The sequence below is a fragment of the Leptinotarsa decemlineata genome, unplaced genomic scaffold, assembly GCF_025532065.1.
Source record: "Leptinotarsa decemlineata unplaced genomic scaffold, Ldec_3_MD MMD2_tig00004307_RagTag_RagTag, whole genome shotgun sequence".
Taxonomy (NCBI): Eukaryota; Metazoa; Arthropoda; class Insecta; order Coleoptera; family Chrysomelidae; genus Leptinotarsa; species Leptinotarsa decemlineata.
Window position 1 is genome coordinate 5,100,269 of NW_027412606.1, and position 12,992 is coordinate 5,113,260.

Here is a 12,992-nt window from a genome sequence, read left to right on the forward strand (position 1 = left end):
ATGATATGGTTTCCTACCATCCCGCATCAATACAAGCATCACATCTAATTTGAGTTCATAACTGATTACATTGGTAGCTGCTTTTTTTATCTGTCCCACATGACCAAGCTCGCGAAACTGATTCTCGATTTTGGTTTGGTTGGTTGGTTACCTCGTTCACAGGCAGATGGGGCGATGACAAACCTGATGTTGTCCGCTTCAGCCTGGTTCGAGGAATGATATTCTGACCAAAATAATTCTCCAAAATAATCTCCAGAAAATCAATGAGTTTGTTCCAAAATACCTATTTCAAATTGATGTTTTGTGATTTGATATTATTGAATATCGAGTTCTTGTTACAATACTGTAACAAGTAATTATCTTTGTAAAAATAACTTTGCACCAAACACTTTATTATTTTACTCTTAAAAACAATTGGCCGTGGTTAACACCATAGTTGTGTAATTTGTAATATTGCAGGCTTTTAAAATAAACCTTCGTATACAGGATGCTGTCTATTTATGGTTTCAGCAATTTTTTTTTCGTAGTCCCCATTTTTTAAAAATGGGTAAAAAAATTTAACTCTACTTAGATGGCTATGACTTCAAATCTAGATGTATTTTTTAATGCTGAACAACTTTTCTAAATAACATTTCCCGTACTTTACTCTCGTCTCAAAATCAAATATTTGAAGGCTCCTCGTATATTTACGTGTGTTCAGTTTTAGGAGATGTACAAACTTTTATCAAGAATAACTTTTTGTCGAAAAACCCTTAATAAATACGTTTCCCGTATGGTGCATACTTTGGGGATGACACTGTATATATAATCAATTTTCGAAAAAGGAACTATTTGTTTTAGATGCATAACCATTTTGCTTTCAATCCAAATGAAACATCTGCATATGACCTTCACATTTCCCTAAATAGTTTTTCTGAAAGCTTCTTGTATCCAAGATTTTGCACTGAAAGGTTCCGTAAAAATGTGTAATTAATTTAAAGTTTTCAGACTAGTATGTATGTCCATAATTATTCAAAATGTCAGCAGAATTACAGAATATCACCTTACTCAATCATGTAAAGTAAAAACAAAATGAATTTGACACATTTGCCGCGGCCTATTCATAGCCCCACAGTATATTTTCCATAAAAAATGGCTAATTTTAACAACCCGATATTTAACAATCATAACAAACTATTCCTAAAATAAGCCACATCTCCTTTTTTTCTGGAGTGTTTATATGTTTCACTTCAATAGATTTTCCTATAAAAATATTTACATTCTCAGAATACCTTATTTTCTACTCGTTCTCGTCTTCCCAGTAAATTAGCAGGTAATTTCTTCAAAAGTTTCAATTGGATAATTGATCCCACGAGCCCAGGTCTCGGAATACACTGAATCACCCACTGTAGTAAATCAAAATACCTTCACAAGGCTACACAAATCACTGTCACACTGTAACAGGCAACCAAACGAATTCCACGCACATTTTTCGATACTAAAAACAAATTCGGGCGTAACTCGATTGTTCAACTCCAGATACTCGGATGAAAATAAGTTTCCTTATTTCGTAAATAACTCGGTAGTTCGTGTGCAAAAGATTTTTTGAAATTCTTCCACCGTGCCGTATAGTAGGTGGGCCGTGTTGAACGTCGAGCATTCCGAGGTTGACTAACCCAACCTCTTTCATGGATTCTTTTATTTCTTGTTTTGGGTCGTGGTCCATCTGGTTAGCACGAGCGTAGTGTTAGGGATGAGGGTAAAATATATTGAAACTTAGTGATCACTGCATACCGAAAAAGCACAATAAAAGCACGAGGATGTGTGAATTTATTTAATAACAATAACGTTTATCGACGTCTACTAGAAAAAAATTATGGCTATGAATGTCCCTTTATGACACCTGGTATTAGATTTTAATTGCTGTAGGAAGGATTTTCTAAAAAGTGTAGTTCGATGTGTATTTAAGTTTGATGTAATAGATATACGCCAACTATAACAATGTTGGAAGTTCTGGAATGGCTTTCTGTGAAAGACCGTTTGTTTTATCTTACTAAGGTATTCATCTTCAAAATATTGTCCGGTAATGTACCCTCATATTTGAGGGTACATTACCGGACAATATTTTGACCAATTTATTGTTTTCCATCACCAAATTCATAATTACCCCACTAGGGGGAATTCTAATTTATATGTACCACGTTTGAACTTTACACGATCCATGAACTCCCTATTCCATAAAGGACTATTGGACTACAATAACCTCCCGCTTGAGATAAAACAAAGTGAATCTAATTATGACATTCAAAAAAGGACTTACTAGTCATTTGAAGATACAACATCCACATTAACATTGATATTATAATAACATATATGGATAATTCCAAGCATACATATTTTAGTGTTATGAAGTTGGACTGTGTGACTTTGTCTATCCAATTTTAAAATGTTTTTGTATATTAGAATGCCTATTAGAAATAAATATATTATTATATTATTATTATTATAATCTCTATACGATGGACAGCTGTACTTTGACGCATACTTCTGGGTGGAGCGCATCAGAAACGTCCAATTTTCCATTACTCTGACGCATAAATCAGGCTAAATTTGACCGAAGGCATGGGCTATGTTGGCTTTCAGGTGTGGTTTATGGCGTATTCGCATACACCTGCGACTTGAGAAAACCCCACCAGAAAATGTCTAACAGTGTCAAATCGCACTATCTCGGTGGCTAGTTCACATCACCTCCACGTGAGATGACCATGCCCTCAAATCGCTTGTGCAGAATATCCAATGTGGTATGACCTGTATGGCAAGTAGCGCCGTTCTGTTGAAACCACATATCATTGGTGTCCAGGTTATCCAATTCAGACAAAAAAAAGTTGGTAATTATCGATCTATAGTGCTCGCCGTTGACAGTGATGGCCTGGTCATCGCTCCAAATTCGACAATTTTGTTTGTTCACGCACCCATTCATGCAGAAATAAGGCTCACCGCTGGGTTCCTGGGTTAGTTGAATTTCGTACAGGTGCAGGCCCAAGTCGCGAAGCAAATCTGGCCAAGTTATGGTCTGCGAAAGGCCGAATTCTTGTGAACAATGCGAAATCAACTGCCTCGGATTCTCATGCACACTCTCACAGACAGTGGTGATGTCTTTGGCAGATCTTGCGTTTCGTCGACATACGGTTGTTAGTCGAGCGTTTTCTGAATTGGGCCTTGTGGTACTCCAGATATGAGGGGAAGATAGTTAGACTCTATGTTGTCAATAAACACTCTCTGGAATCTATTTCTCAGATAGTGTTCTGATAAGCGAATAGCTGTACCCAAAAGCCCTATGTATCTCAGAATGCCAAGTAAAAGTGTGTGATTAAGGGTATTAAACGCCCTACTGAAATCCAACAACATGTTGTGTTAACTGCTTCTTCATCGCACGCTCTAATATTTTTGACAAAGTAGGTAGGAGTGATTGGACGAAGATCTTTATATTCAACAGGGTTAGATTTTTTGGCAGTACTTAAACTAGCGCTCTACCCCAAGTTGCCGGAAAAACACCCTCAATGAGACAAGTGTTTAAAATGTGGGTGATATGCTCAATTATATGAGGTTAGGATTAGGTTAGGTCCAACCCGCAAGGGTTTATTGTGGCTCATACCTATTCACACTCGACCAAATTAACCCAGCTTCTTAACGAAGCCGATTGGTTTGTATGGCGAGTGGTCTTTCAGGTCACATGGTAAGAGTACGGCTCTGCCGAACTCTAAAAATCTGATTCGATCCCCAGCGGGGCAGGCACAAAGTATGTGCTTTGCTGTTTCTTCATTTTCCAAACAGAGGCGATACACACTGTCTTCCGACAGTCCGAGTCTCTGCATATGATAATTCAAGAGCCTGTAAGAAGGCCTGTTAGACATCGTAGTTCATCCCAACAACTGTTAAGCTCCGAAGGGTGCATAAACGCTTTGGAGTGAGCCAATCCTGGAAGATTCTGCCAGAAGTCCATAAATCTTCTTGCCATACAGGTGTTCAATCTTTGTTTGGCAAAGCCTAAAGCGATGCCAAAGACAGCCGGAGAGCTTCGCCTGGGCCGTTTTCTGTAGATCCTTCAGCCACCAGGCAATTGCACCATAAGTGATCATTGATTGACAATCATCACGTAAATCCAATGGATTTGTTTGGGCCCTAAATGCCAAGTTTCATCACAAATCCTTCGACATGTCCATAGGGACAGTTTGGCTTTGTGTAAAACTTTTTCCAAGTGAGCGTTCCAGGTGAGTTTTTTTATCAAGGACAATGCCAAGATATTTCACCTCCGTTTCAAATGGAATGACATTACCATTGAGGGAAAGTGGCGTTGGATCATCCAATTTCCTCCTCCTGGTGAAGGGGAATACCACAGTTTTGCTGGGGTTGACAGACAGCTGCTCATTCAGGCACCAACTGTGAACAACGTCCATCGTGCTTTGGAGCAAGCTATCCTTTTCTTCTGCCGAGGGCATCAAGCAGATTATCCATCAGGAGCGACCACAGAAGGGATGATAGTACTCCACCTTGAGGGCAGCCTCTGGTGACCCTGACCCTGATGGCAACGCCTTGAAGAGTCGTAATTGCAGTTTTGTTCACCACCATGGCATAGATCCAGCCAGTTATGGTCGATTCTATACCTTTCCTAGCCAGAGACGATCCTATAGATTTAGGTAGTGTATTGTCAAGTACTCCTACACACTGGAGGTTATTCAGGGGGATGCATGTAGTACCATTGTTCGTCCAGTATCCTCTCAAGTCCTTTCAACAGGACGGATGTAAGGCTGATTTGTCGTACCGTATGAGGACAACAAAGTCTGATTAGAGTAATATTTAATTTGAAAGGTATCAGATGGAGTAGAAGAAAGCCAAAAACTTTCTTTCCCAAAAAGTAATATTTAATTCATCACAACCAGCTGCATTCATCTTTATATTTAAGATAGTTTTGGCAGCAACTAAGTCATTTACTTCTTTACAGTGAAATTCTGTATTAACGAGACGGTTGTGTCTGTAAAAATTCAATAGTTCTTCAGGTGGTTTTTCAGATATGAAAGTTACTTCTTTGTATGATTTAATAGTATATTATGCAACGATCATGTAATGATGGTTATTAAGACACGAGCATTAACCGGGATACGAAACGAGCCGAAGGCGAGTTTTGTATGGTTTATGCGAGTGTATTAGTAACCATTACATGAGAGTTGCATACGCTATTTTTTCTAAACCCGATAAATAATGAAAAACTATAAATATTATATTTGTATTGAACACATTTACAGTAATTAACTCATATTTCAAAAAAAAACTTAATGGTATTAACATGGATATATGAAAACTATAAAGATTCTAATTATATTTATATTGAATATAACAACTGTAATTAATCTGATCTTTTAAAAATATTGGAGTCGATGGTATTCCTTCTATATCGCTGTTTTCAGACATTTTCATAATATAGGTAGGTAATATGGCAACTGATTTTGACAAATAAAGCAATTAGTTACTTAGGTTAGAATCTAGGACAAACAAAGGAACAGGATTCTTGATTGAAAAATTATGGGTTTCTATTGGTTGATAATCTGTATCGTTATGAAAAATCTGTATCATAATGAATATCATTATGAAACGGATTATGGTCACATAAGTGTATTGTTAGAGTACGGGTGTAGAAAAACATCTTTATAATTCTGAGATTAATCATTTTTGTATAATTCAGTGTTCATATAAAAGTATTTGTTGTTTCGTAACTATTTTTCTTTCGTGTAATTCAATATTTATATGAAAGAAGCTATTTCGAAAGGGCTCTTCTTCCAGTTTATGTCTTAAAGTTACTTCTTTGCATGGTGTACACATCTTTGTACACAGATATTTTTTTGAAATTGATTGCTTCCTTACTTTCTTTGACAGATTCTCACATTTTTTTGCATAGAGATGGAGAAATAGAAAGCCGCCAAAACCTTTATTTTTATATATTTCATATCGATTTTCTACATCAATATTTTAATGCGAATTTCAATTTAGGATTTTCACTATCAATTTTCACTATTTCCGTTGCCACAGTTATGTAAATTGTGCTTCTCTTACGCTTGGGTTAAATTGTGTATCAATGTATTTTCTAAAAATTTTTTATAATTTACATTTTTATGTGTGTCTATTCTATTTTGGAGAAAGAATAGGTTTGTGGATGTAGATACACGTATAATCATTAAATAATGGTCTGCCGTGTTGATACTGAAGATACAGCTGATGTGGGCGTGGTGTACACCACTGGTAACTGTATATAACTCATGCTAACAAGATTTGATCGGGCTCCCTCCGTATAACGAGATCCACGGTCTGGTCTTATTATCTTCAATCTTATTCCGACCTCGAGCCTTTGGCTGAAAGGGGTACATAATCACATTCTTTCGACAGGCGTGCAGAAAAACTTTGGCAGGTTGTTCAAGAAGTTGACTAAACGATTGCAATAGATTTTGACACGAAAAAATATTCAGTTTCACAATATTTTTATTCAATGTGTGATATTCAATGTGATAATGTCATTAAAAATGAGGAGAGCGAAGAATAGTTGACAATAAGTGTATATTGTTGCAAATTCAAAATAATATTGTATTGAGCACTTTGAACCATCACCAATAAATACAGGGTGGGTTAAAGAAAACGAACCGCGAGGCAAAGCTGTCAGAAAATAATTTTTCGCAACGATCCAAATTCAGTTATATCAAAAATCTTGGAGGAAGCCGTAAACCATCATATGTCAAATATTTGGAAGACTGAGCGCGTCATACCAATTTAATTGTCACTATCGCTAATAGCGACCTACTAGATAGATTAGTTTCGTATTTTCGCATTTATGACGATGTATCTCTGTAGTCGTTCCTAAAATAATTTTTTGCTGCGAACTGGTTTATTTTGGGCAAAAAACCCAAGAGACATTTTTTGTTTAGAATGAAACAGGCTATCGGATATAAATTTTTAAATGATAAACAAATAATAAGACAAAAAGTTACATTGGAAATAAATTTTAGGGGTTGCGTTTTTCACCCCCTACAACTATGGGGTAAACCAAATAAATTTCTGGCTAAGTGTCTTTTTGGTAGTACAAAACGTCAGGTTAATTTCAATTTTGTAACTTTTTCAGTGCTTGTGAAAAAAATTGTTATACAAATTTTATGTACCCCCTTTAAGGGGAGTATATAAATATACTCATCAGGAATACCACAAGGAAAATTTCCCCGTCACCCCGGTCACTGCACCGCATCTGATTTCCAAAATTACCGTAGAAAATGGACCCCGCCATTCGTTGAGTAAATAAACCATTATCAAGTTCTCATCTCATCTGAATTGGACGCCCACCGTATTGCTTCTCTTTCTTGTCCATTTCTTGTCTATGCAACACACGAATATCGTATGCAACAACTTGGTGGCTGACACACGGTACGGTTTGAATTTTCGAAATGGACGGTGGCCAATCTGTTATTAATTTTTTTATACATTTTTATTTGTTTATACAAGATATTTATGAAAGGTGCCCATCTATTTTCTTCGTGAAGGTCTCTGTGGGGCCACGGATGATTTCGAACATTGAAGTTAATTAAAGAGCGCTGAAGAAGCTGAATATTTCCGTTGATTTGAATGTATACTCGGAGTAAACGATATTGTGTACTCTTAAAGTTGTCGGCACACTCAAAGGCCAAAAAACCAATACATAAAAATGAACAAGCAGCGAACTAGTCCACGTGGACTGTAGAATTGGTGGCTCGTATTGGATAATTTTTATTAACCGAGTTTGATGATTGGCTGAAGAGTCATGTTACGATGACGAATAGAAATCGAAGAATGCGAGGATGGTTAACGCCGTCGTGTTTAGTTCAGGAACTGATCGCGATTTGAGCGTTCAAATTCGATATTGGCGCAGTTATAGTCACTCAGAATTTTTGTTATCTATTTAAAATGTGGCGTCCTTGGACAAGTACTAATAGTAATAACGAGTGTGATAACAACGCAGCCTTTTTTCTGTGTAGTGATTCTAATAGCGATGGTGAACAATGCGAAAAAGAGATACCAGTGAATAAGATTCGGATGCATTTGAATATTGAAACACAGAGAGAATGTTTCAAAGAATATAAGAATCTACATCTCAAGTTTGGTTTCGAGGGAAACAAACTATTACAAGCAACATCAGATTTAACCGAAATTCCTTTCTCTGTTGTACGTAAAATTGTCAATAACAAACCTTATGAACGCAAAACGCGATGAGATACGGGACTACCAAAACCTTCAGATGTTCATCTAATAAATCATTAAAAAAACAATATACGACTGTTACAAAAGCAATGAGATTCCTACAACTGAAATCATAAGGAATACATTGAATACTTTCGGCCATAACGTGAGCTGCTGTGACAAAACTCTATGGAATTGGATAAAGAAACCGAGATTTAGATTTAAAATAATACACAAACGTCAGTTATGAAAAGCAGAAGAATAGTGAATAGAACAAATAACTAAATATAGAAAAGAACAACGGCATTTTTTCTATTTATGCGAAACTTAGTATGACACTCACGACACAGTTACAAAAAGGTGGACTGATGGTTCGAGCATATGTACGCCTAACATGCCTGCAAACAAAGGATCGCGACTCATCATTGTCCATTGCGGAGGAAATGAAGGGTGGGTTCCGAATTCTTTGAAATTATGTTGAAAAAAACTTGAGGACTGCAATGTTGACTATCATAAGAACATGGAAGCTTATTTTCGAGGAATGGTTTGAAAACACATTGATCCTAAATTTGAATGCGAATTGATTTTGGGGCTTTGTAAGATCTAAACTATTCGTTTCACAACCGCAGTCCGTTCAAGAACCCATGAATAAATTGAGAGGTGCTTGCAACAAACATTTTTCTACAAACAATCCATAATGTGAGAAATTAATTCATGAATTGTAACTTATCGAGGCGGGATTTTTAGACAGACAAATTTTTTTAATCATCGGTAGTAGGGATGGCTGGCTTTAGGTTCAAACAAATTTTCACACTTCTAATATATTTCAATTATTTGTTGGCATTTTTTAATGCGATAAAATGAGAAATTTCGTTAATCCTGTTTTCACCCTCTCCTAATGAAATTACTCACAATGGCTGCCCTTTCACAATCGCTTTAACTACCATGCAGTCAGAAATGAAATTATAACCATAAATCAGACGCTTTTTAATGACCCTTTTGTACCGTAATTCATGAAATAGATTTACTACCCCGAGAGGCACACGAGCATAAAACTTTCAATAGGTCCCTTGTACTGTTATCCGATTGAAAACTGTCAATTCAAACAGTAAATAGTAGGTTAAGTCTCAAAGAAATCCCCTAGTTCCCACATGAAATTTAATAAAATACTCAGAGACTTCCGAAATATACATTTTCTGAAGGGTCGGACATCGGGAGCCACGGGGGAAGAGGGATGAATTGATTATCCCTGATAGTATAATGTGAGAGTCGTCTTTGGATATTTCCGTTTACCAACTTCAGTCCTCCATACAAACGACAACCCTCAAAAGTAAAAAAAACGAGCTGAATATTAACGTGCTAACCAATCGGCTATCGTTTTACTGACATTTATTTTTATCTTTAACCAAACTGATTATTCCTAGATAACGAAATCAGAGAAGACTTTTGTGTAATCAGTAAGATAGTATAAAAACAGTTCTCCCATTTTGTCAATACACTTCATAAGTGTATTGGTAACTGGTAACTCTAATGTAGCACATGATATCCTTGACTCCTTAAATAACTTACATTCAAAAATTAAATTTACACTTGAAATCTTGAAATAAAACAAGACAATAAATTAAACTTTTTAGATCTTACTATAACAAAAACTAACAACAAACTAGATTTTTCTATTTACAGAAAGCCAACCCAGACTGATCATGTCATTCCTTTCAATTCATTTCATCCCATGCAACATAAAATGGCTTCCTTCAATTGTTATGGTAACAGATTGTTGAACATTCCCTTATCTCCCTCCAATTTCAATTTAGAACTAAATACTTTGAAACAGATTGCTGTCAACAATGGTGATCAACCATCCATTATTCACAAATTAATTAATAAATTTAAACTCTGATCAGATAGAAGATTGGCCTTCAACTCTACCACCTTGGTTAATTCACCTTCTGTGAGATATTTTTCCTTACCTTATTTTGATCAAAATATGTGTACTGTTATTTCCAAATTTATAGAAAATACCATACCTGGTTTTTTTTCTTTTTAAATCTCAAAACAACTTAAGTAACCTTTTAGTAAATTCTAAAGACAAAATCAACAAATTACACAGAAGTGGAGTCTACAAGCTTGACTGTTCTGATTGTTCGGCATCTTACATTGGTAGAACCTGTAGACCTCTTTTCACTCGTATTAATGAACATTTAAAAAAACCTGACAAATCTGCTTTTGGCCACCACATAAAAATTCACAATCACAACTTTAGTCCCAATAGAATTTCTTAAATATTACATAAAATAGATAATAAAAATTTCCTTAGACTTGACTTGTTTGAAGAGTTGGGGATTTCTAAAGAACTTTCCAACAATGATCATTGTTTGAATACTCAAGTAAACTTAAATAGAGATTTCCTTCCCCTTCATAAAAGGATTATGAATTATTAATTAATCACAGTTTATTAATATAATTTATTCAATATTTTTCCTCACATATTCAATCAAATCCATAATGGATCACTCCTCAAGTTGGTACCATTATTTTAACATGACACTTGACACATTCTGTCTCAAGTTGTCCTCCTTCATATGATACTTTGACCGAACCACATGGCCTCAATCCAAAAATGTATTTTCTTGGCTATAAGCCTATTTTGTTTTATATAAGTCAAATGTTTCAAATGTGCAATTCACTTAATTTGATACTTCCTGTTGCCTGACAAGTAAGTCATTTCTTAACCTTAAAAAAAATTTTACAACTTCAATTATCACTAAATTCCCTTTTCAACTAGATCACTTACTTTCAGGTGAGCACTGATGATGACGAATGTCGAAAGCGCTTTGCAAGAATTTTAAAAATTATACACTTTAATACAAAAACCTCTTCGATCCATTACTTCATAAATTGCTTTTCCAACTTAAAATCGTTACACAAAATAATGTGAAATTTCGTCCATGACCTGACTGTCACTTGAAAAATTACGCCTTCCGAGTCATTATTTCGGAACAACAAGAAGTCGCAGAGGGCTAGATCTGGCAAATTCGTTGCTTAACAGGTATAATTTTGTCTGTAACTTGATAAAAAAAAACTTTTTCGCTAGGCAAATCCGGACGATTTCTTTCAACGATTTCTCGAAACGGTCAAACTCAGCTGCTCGCCCAGTTGGGTTTTAACTTTTTTCGAGTAATTGTCTGGGTTACAAGATACTTTTTTTGGAACTTTTGTCCAAGCGCACCGAAAATTATGATCCAGCGCTCATATTATTCAGATTGTCCTGTAGCAACTTTTTGAAAAATTTCAAGAGGGGCTCAAAAAAATTTCAAAAGTTATAAACAATTTAGTAAAAAAAGGGGGTTTGGTTTTTTGCAAATATCTCGGAGAATATCAAAGATATCCGAAATTTGAAAAAGATCCTCAAAGAGGAGGTAATATACTAAAAAATGTCCCGTCTCCTTTGAACAATAAACATTATTTTAACCCATTGAATATCATTATTAAGAAAAAAAAATCACATACTTTCTAGACACTTGAATAAACGAAAATCCATGGAAAACATTTTTTCCCGTGATTATGTTATTAGATATACTTTAGTTAATTAACTAATTTTTACAAGTTTTGAATTTACATTTAAACCTTGATAATTTTTAAACCTGAAACCTCAAATTTTGTTCACTTCTTGGAGCTTTTCTTGAAAGCCTTCAAAAAAGATTCCCGTTGGAAAAATAGAAAATTTTTGATTTTCCACTTTATTAATAATCAAAGACGTCAAAAGGGGAAAAATTCAATAGAAGCAAAGAAATTTTTTTATATTCAAATTTATTCGTATTCGTATTATTTAAAGTTACATAAAAATGATTTTTCATAATTTTTAGCTCTATTTGTTTAAAAAATTGTTTATTACAAAAAAAATTATTTTTTAAATACGCATTTGTTGATTAACAATTTTTTTTTAAATCATAATTTCTATTTCTTTCTGGTATTCTGAAACAACTTTTTTAATTTTTATTTTCTTTATTTTTTTAATAAATAATTTGTTTTACACAAAACAATTTTTTTGACATATATTTTTTAAATACTACCAAAAAAAAAACAAAAACAACCATGTATCACTTTTTGTGTAAAAAAGGAAAATATTAAAAATTTTTGTAAAAAATTTAGAATTTTTTCACACAGAAAGTGACACATGGTTGTTTTTTTATTGTTCAAAGGTCCGTATCGGTTGGCGACTACTCGAATAAAACATTTCTGGACTGAACACATCTCCATACAAACTTCGCTTTGTAACAGTTCAGGCGTGGCTCATTGGCAATCGCACATATCTCGTGACGTAACACCAGCTTCCAACAAATGCACAGTTTTAATGTTGTTTATCTTGATAACGATGAATGCTATCATTGTATTCCGAATGTCGAAAACTATGTAAATGGAATGTAATGCTTACCATTCGATTTGACTGAACGACTCTACGCTTCTGGGATGTATCAGTCTAATTTTTGACAGCCGGGCAAAAACTTTTCTCTAGGAATAGGTTGCGAAGACATCCAATACATTCAACAGGAATTATTCTCACATACTTTAAGTACCGTTTTCGTTTGTTACGAAAAATCTTGCCTGTCCTATTACAACAATGGTTCATTAAAATGTAATATCCAATACAATGTCGTACGCAAGAAGCGTATAGTAAGGAGGTGACGGAAGGAAGAATTACTTTGAAATTTTTCAATCATTCACAGGGCCGGATTCAGACTTGATAAGGGGCTAGGCCTAAG

The 12,992-nt window shown here is 34.9% G+C and overlaps 1 protein-coding gene across 2 annotated transcripts in view; it reads right to left on the reverse strand.

Moving 5' to 3' along the window:
* LOC111503012 (uncharacterized) overlaps positions 1–12,992 on the reverse strand; it is an 86,647-nt gene that overhangs the window by 23,895 nt on the left and 49,760 nt on the right. The window contains exon 1 of one of the 2 annotated variants that reach the window (XM_023157209.2): positions 1,272–1,639. The exons of the other annotated variant lie outside the window; for it this stretch is intronic. The gene's annotated coding sequence lies outside the window, so the exon portion shown is untranslated. Of the gene's footprint in view, positions 1–1,271; positions 1,640–12,992 lie in introns of those variants that run through there. 2 annotated transcript variants of the gene reach the window in all.